The sequence below is a fragment of the Trichosurus vulpecula genome, chromosome 1 (assembly GCF_011100635.1).
Source record: "Trichosurus vulpecula isolate mTriVul1 chromosome 1, mTriVul1.pri, whole genome shotgun sequence".
Taxonomy (NCBI): domain Eukaryota; kingdom Metazoa; phylum Chordata; class Mammalia; order Diprotodontia; family Phalangeridae; genus Trichosurus; species Trichosurus vulpecula.
Genome location: NC_050573.1, coordinates 336,855,363 through 336,863,023, shown reverse-complemented (window position 1 = coordinate 336,863,023; position 7,661 = coordinate 336,855,363). Strand labels below are relative to the sequence as shown.

Genomic DNA, 7,661 nt, shown 5'->3' with positions numbered 1-7,661 from the left:
TTTGAACAAAATTAAACTTTTTCAGAAAATTTATGTACTTCTCCCTCCTTTGATTTTGGAGATGTATGTGCTGGGGGTAGGGAGCAAAGCACTTGGAATGTTGTAAATAGGAATGAATGAATAAAAAAAGATTTACTAAGCACTTAGTTACTATGTGCTTGTAACCTTTGTCACAGATGGGTAGAAGTAGCAAAATATTTGAATATCATATGACACACAAAAATACAAGTAAGATATATTTTTTCAAAAGTAGATGCTTATGTATTGGACATTTTCAGCTGCTTCCTCACAAGTCACTGTCACCCAGTGAAGTTTGAAGATTTAGGAGGACTTTTTTGTGGCTTCAAAGGTACCTTCTTTATAAATCTATATACCCTGAGAAGTGTCATACTGCTTTTACTTAGTTGTCTAAGTTAGTCTTTCTTAAAGGACTAATTTTCGGGAAGATTTTTATTAACAGTATAAAATAGTTAAAAGGTGAGAAATGCAGGTCTGAGTTCTGTTTTCTTTGCAGAGTTTTTAAAAAGTTCATTAAATTTCATTACCTATTCTGCTGTAAGGTTGAAGTCTCATCTGTATAAAACAGCTTCAGCCAAGCAGTTTATTAAAAAATTAAGTTGGTATTGTACTGCATCTGACACCATCCAGTTAACCAATCTCAGTAAATTATTCCCATGGACAGAAAACCAAATGTATTTCGAACAATACTGATGATGGATGAAGTTGGCCATTACATTACTGATTTAAGGCTTTTTATAGATAAAATTCTAGCTCTGAAGTACATGGTCTTAAAATTCATTTTTACCACACATGATGCAATGAATTCAGAACTAGACAGACACTAACTTGACATTACAAGGATGCAATGGTGCAAAAGGTGCAAATAGTAAAAGGCATTTTTATCCAGTCATTTCTGAGTAGTTAAGATTTTTTTCCATGCCATGGTGTTGTTTCAGAAGTGTTAAAGTTGCTAACCTTCCATATACCACTAGTTTAGGACAAAGCTATACTGGGCTGTATTGTTATGCTAATTTATTTGGGGATCCAGCGTTCAATCCTCGAAAGATTTTATGTACCTCTCATATGCATCCTCACTCATCAGCTCATCAAGTTCTGACGGGTTGCTTAGAGTCATCTTGATCAGCCAACCATCTTCATAACAAGATTTGTTGACAAGTCCTGGGTCTTCTGCAAGAGCTACATGAATTTCAGTTACTTCTCCAGTTAGTGGAGAAGAGTTCACTGGCAGCTTTCACACTTTCCAAAGCTCCAAACTCATCTTGTTTGTTCAATTTTGTTCCAACTTCTGGAAGACTACGGTAAACTATATCTCCCAATGCTTCCTGTGCAAAAATTGCTGATTCCCACTGTTCCAATACCATTTTCAGCTGATAACCATTCATGCTTGTCTGTGAACTTTCAGACGGCGAGGCGCAGGGCGCTGGTGCAGAGGCCCCGGGAGGGAACGGCCGCTAGGAGGGGAGAGGACCATGGGCCAGGGTGGCCTGGGAGGCGCACGGGGGCGGTTGCGAGGGAGACCGGGGACCCGGGGGTCTCAGCCCTGGCCGCCGCCCACAGGGACGAGGCCACGGCTCACACGCTTCCGGCCGCTCGCAGCTGCATCTTCTCCGGGGGCGGGGCAGCCCAGGGACCTGAGATTCTGTTTAAAAAAAAAAAAACAGAATAATACCAGAGTAGTTTCAGTTTTTGCTGTACCATTGTAAACTAATGTTAGTTATCTGAAGTACTTTGTCATTTCCTTCGTGTCAAAGTTTTCCAAATTTGGGGTAGGGCTCTGTAAGGGGAGGGGCATAAAACTCTTTCAAGGAGGCACAAAGTACCAGACTTATTGGATATTTTTCGGTAAAATTTTCTGATAAATATATGAACTGTTTTCAATTTCTTAGCAGAAGTCCCAGCCACAAAGAGAAAGAGCTAGGACTCTCCACTATAGATAAGGGGTGAGAGCATATGGTGGGAACTGTGAGAATTGAGAGAACCACATTGACTCCATCTTGTGACTCAATTCTGGATCTAGCTCAGTTCCCTTTCTATTCAATTATGGATGTAGTCCAATTTCTATCTTGTGGGAAAACTTGATTCAATTGTGGGAATTGTTTGAACCTAGCCCTGCATGCCTGGGAAACTGGACTTCTACCTGCTGCTTAAAGACTCTTAATTAAGGACCTACATTATGCTGACCAGAAACCCAGTCGGATCCGAAGACTGATGCCAAGAGTTTTCTTGCAATTATATATTTCGACCAACTGATATATCTTATCTGAAAACTGGCCAAGTTTCCTTTGATTGAATACAGACACTTTGTGGGGGGGGGGGAGGGTGGGGAATGGGACACTTCTGATTTTAAGGGATTGCACCTATCTACTCTCCCCCTCCCAACTCAGAAAGTACCTAGTCTTTCCTCCAATAGAAATTAGATTACCTAATGTTGTATCCCAGTTAATTGTTTTCTTTTAATTAACTGGTCTTATTTGTTTTTAATGCATAAAAATCTGTCTCCCTCTGCATTTAGGATCCAGTGTCAAAATTGAGGAGGCCTCCTTCCAATTTGTTATGCAATTGATATGCATTGCTTAATAAATTAATATGATCAAAAGTTCCAACCTTTGTTTCCTCAGTCATTTCAGATTCTACCCACCGCACTATACACACTACCCACTGACCAGATGACTCCCATCAGCTCCTCTCTGCTACATGTGTTCATGTGGGCCTGAAATTCATGCTATCCCTTGTAGATTCAGTGTCCCACAAAGGTTTTCCTGGGGTCAGACACCACAGCACTATTCCTCCAAGTATTCCCCTGGTGCCGTGGTCATAGGCCTCCCTTCACCACTATGAGCCAAGAAAGCTCCTAAGGTTTTCTGAGATGAAACAGCTGGATGGCAAAGTGGATAGAGCACTGGATCTCGAGTCAGGAAAGATTCACTTCAAATCCAGCTCTTTACGCTTACTAGCTGTGTGACCCTGGGCAAATCATTAAATTTCTTTCTACTCCAATTTCTTCATCTGTAAAAGGAGGATTGTTGTGAGGATTAAATGATATTTGTACATATTTTGCAAACTACAAGGGACTCTATAAATGTTAGTTCTTGTTATTTTTATGAAGGAACATTATGGTTCAGGGAAAAGAGATTCCCATTCTTGCTCTGCCATTTACTACTTCGGTGGCTGAGAAAGCCATTTAACTTCTCCTAACTTCAGTTTCCTCATCTATGAAACGAGGAAGTTGTACTAAATGGCCTCAAAGATAAATCCCTTACATTTCTAAATCCGAGATCTTACAGTACTACAACAGTGGATGCAGAACTATTATTTGTTACTTTATATATTATTTATGATATATTTAAGAGTCATTTTGGTTTTTATAAAACTGTGATAATTCTTAAATTTAGTTGAATAACATAGTCATTAAAATTATTTGCATCTGTTGTTTTATGAGGAGGAGAGGAACCTGTGACAATTTTTTTTCAATTTTTAGAGGGACTATTAATGATGGTGTTTAGCAACCACTGGTGTTAAAAGCAGGGAAAGGAGAAGCAAGCGCGTCTTTGCCCTATAACTTCAAAGGTATGTAAAAATTCCTCTAGATCCTGCCAATTCCAAGGAATAAGGTGGCCATAGAAGTTCCATTTGCTCACTTATGGAAAGATCAGCGCTTGCTTGCTATTTTCTCTTGTTCCACTGGTTTTTCCTGCTAGCTAGTGGGCAAGTATCATTCAAAGGGAAGGCAGACCTGGGAATGCACTCTCATTTGTGGGCTAGGCGGTCTTTGAGGAAAGTGTTGTGTATGGATTACATATCGGGATGACATCAGTGTAGGTGTTCAGTCCTGGCATCTCTTAATATATAGCAGCTCTTTTCCATGTGAGAAAGAGTTTGTTCTTTAGGGAGCAATTAAAGTAGAATGATATCCTTGAGTCTTTAGTGGGCTCTTGGTTCTCTGTCCATTTTAATGTATGTAGCTGTGTGTAGAGCATTGCAAGAGAGGTTTCAAAATAGAAGCTTACTTTGCCTTGCAACAAACTAAAATGAAAGGATAACACTAACCTACCATCTTTCATTCTTTCCTTCCTTCTTTCCTTCCTTTCTTCCTTCCTTCTTTCCCATATTTTTTTACAAAGGGTTAAGCTGACACTATTTTGTGGTTTCATATTATTCAATGGATAACATCTCCAAGAAGTAATCTGAGTCATAGCATCACCACTGGGCTTTCAGTTCTTCACAAGTGCAGTTGCAACTGGGCTGGATTACACTTGGCTTTGTGCCTTGCTGTCTCCAAGATATCAAAGAACAGCATATATTTTAGTTTTTTTTTAAAAAGAAACTCCCATCCCCTGCCCCCCCCCAAACAAAAACAAAAGCAATAATTAATGGACTCAGCATTTTGGTTGCCAAGGAATCCTGGCAGGCCCTTCTCATTCATTATAGTTAAAGCTACAGATGTTGTGTCCAACTATCTTTATTAACATTTTTCTCTTCTTCTCCTCCCCCATTTCTTCCCCAACCATATTACCAATTCAACATCACCATTGTCCAACAGCTATGTTTTCTTTGATTTCAATGCTGAAAAGTGATGGGTCATATATTTCTCTTAAAATACAAATATACCTTTTTAATATGTAAGCATTTGAAGAAGAATGTTTTAAAGTCATTAGCCAATTTAAGGATTAACAAGACAGCCTAAAAGAGGTAGGAAGAAGTGCATGAATAATGAGACTGTATATTTCATGGATGGGTTATAGGGATGGTGGTGATGAAGTACTAACAATAATGATTTTAAATAGAACATGGAAGAAGGCACTGCTCTTGGCTTTGTTCAGATAGGATCATAGATTTAGAAACAGGAGGGACATTAGAAATCATAAAGTCCTATACCCTCATTTTATAAGTAAGGAAAATGAATCAGAGAGAGGTTAAGTGATTTGCCTATGATTATCCAGACTGTAAATGAAAGAGCTAATAAGTGAATCCACTGGGATTCTTCATCCAGTGCTATTTCCATCGAGGGGCCATCTTGAAAACTAGGATAAAAGACCATGGGATCATAGGACCATAGAATTTTAATTAAAGAGGTCCACCACGATTATCTAGCACAAATTTCTCATTTTAATCTTAAGAAAACTGGAAGGCCCAGAGAGATGAAGTGACTTGACTTGCCCAAAGTCATCCATGAGATGAGCAGAAACTAGGCTTGGCACCTGGGTTTTCTTCACAGTTTGGGAGCTCTAGCTCCAAATCCTGGGCTCTTTCCAGTGTACCATGCTGCCTTTCTAAAGCTTCAATTCTATTAAATTCACTTCTCCTTAGGGTTGAAGAGCTGATGTAGCCTAATAGTTAAGGACCAGAAACAAAGGAACCCCCTAGAAATGAAAAAAGTGGGGGGAGAGGATGCCATATAAAGGCAAGTCAGAATCAGCAAATCCAAAGAACTAAGAAGAACAAGGAAAGTAATCTTTAGCACAGGTCAGTACAAAGTGAGTCAAGCAGAACACATTCTTGTAAATGCAATAAGGGTTTTTTGCCCCTCCTCCCATTATCAGGTTCTCTGAGAGTCATTCACCTGCCACTGGCTCAAGGCACCACTTACCATTAGCTTTTACCAACAAATATTTACTTCAAAGATATAGCAAAAAAAAGCATAAAATACTTTAATACGTTGGAGGCATAATTCCTTCTCTCACATTTACTACATGTGTGACCTTGGGAAAATTATTTATTGTCTCCCTGATTCATAGCCTCTTCAGCTATAAATTGATGGGAGTAGAATAGATGGTCTCCAAGGTGCCTTCTAACTCTAGATCTGTGACTTGGTGGTGGTGGTAAATAGTCCATCACCTGGTTGGCCTGTCTCTGAGACAGTGCCCATGATTTGGGAGCAAGGCCAAAAGCTGATAAGGTCTTTCTTGTCTTGTAATGACTGTCACCTTCTCATTGTACAACACTTTGACTGTCCATAGGGTGCATTACAAGTTAGCTCGAGAAGCCTCTGACTTACTGGGTAAGTCATCAATTGTAGAGACTCATGTTTGTAGAATAACTGTAGGTAAAAACTGGAGATAGTAGCCAGAGCTCACTTAAAAGTTGTATTTCAGGCATCTGAATAAAATGTAATTTTATCAGAGCCTTAATGAGCAATTCTGGGACAAATGCCAAAATGTGTCTGAGGCAAGAGGCATGAACAGCAACCTTAAATCAGTTATTTTAGACAAATTAGGTTGATCACGCCCAGAGATTCTTAGGGAGACATGATGGACTTCAGGATACAAGGTTTCATGGTAAGGGGTAACACAGAGACCAAGTCTCCATGAGCAGAGATGCCCTGGTGATGGTGAGGCCATTGCTGAAGAGGCCTTGTCAGAGATGGGAGTCAGGAATAAGGCTGAGAGAGAGAAGATAACCTGGGCTGTGGCAACCAAGGGAGGAAGCAAAATTTCCTACTTTAACTAATTGTAATGGTTAATTAAGTTCCTATTTTAGCTTGTAACTGATAGTTAAGTTTCTTCTTACTGAAGAAGTTCAGGTATGTTTAGTACCTTCTAAATTTTGGCATCCTAGAATGAAGTTGTGATTACTCCATCTTAGTTGTAGCTCAGATTATCACAGAAGTCCTCACTGGGAAATAAGGTGTCCTAGTCAACTTAATAGTGAGAGGGAAATTTTATTTCCATACGAAGGCAGAAGACTCAGATTTGGATCCAAATGACCATTAGCAAATTTCTTAATTTCAGTTTCTTATGTAAAATAAGAGGGTTGGACATGAGGCCATGTGGTGCAGTAAGATTTAGACTTAGAGGTCCTAGATTAAAACTTAACTCTGCTACTTCATATCTGTGTGGCCTTGGCAAGTCATTCCCTAAGCCTTGGTTTCTTCTTCTATAAAATGAGGCTGAATTAGATGATCATCTAATCTCAGTCCCTCTAAACCTATCATCTTATGGCTAGTATGAAATGCCATGGAATGGTAATTCTTTCCTTGAACAGGCACAGTTAATTCATAGATAGGTCAGTCTGAAAATGGAAGATAAATAGAGTACGCCAATATTATCTGATACGACAAGAGAGATTCTGAAACTAGAAAACATCTTTCAGTAATAAGGGAGGCAGCATTGAGGCCTGTTTGAGGTCTAATAGTGTGTGGTGCTGGTATAGGAAATGAATCTTGATTGGGTCTTTCCAGCATCTAGAATGGTATCATACTTTTCAAATGGGGCGGACCCACAATGAAGGCCAAGGGGAGTTGGAATTGGAAGAGGTTATGATAATCCTGCTAAATTCTCCATGCAATTCTTGGCCCCTAACAGGGGTGAACCTGCTGAAAAATGTCCTGTTTCAAATGTCTCTACCAAATGTCCTGGGAAATAATATATAAAGTTTTGAATAGGCCCACATGGACCATCCTGGGTTGTCATGGCAGCAGTGGAGCACTGCCCATTAAGCCTCGCCGGGATTAAATGCAAGTAAGGTTGTTGGAGCCCATCAAAAACAGACCCTGATTTGAGTGTGGGAGTTGTGCCAGCTTGAGGATGAACAACTAGGCCTAGGATAAAGGTATTTTATGCCTGCTGTTGGTTGATTAGGTCTAGGATCTCTGGACTAAAAAATATTGTTTGCAATAAACTCTTCATGGTGACATTTATTCG

General features: G+C 39.6%; 1 pseudogene; it reads right to left on the bottom strand.

Annotated features, from left to right (window-relative positions):
* Window positions 1-1,051: 1,051 nt before the first annotated feature.
* Window positions 1,052-1,623, bottom strand: LOC118834936 (annotated as a pseudogene).
* Window positions 1,624-7,661: the final 6,038 nt, after the last annotated feature.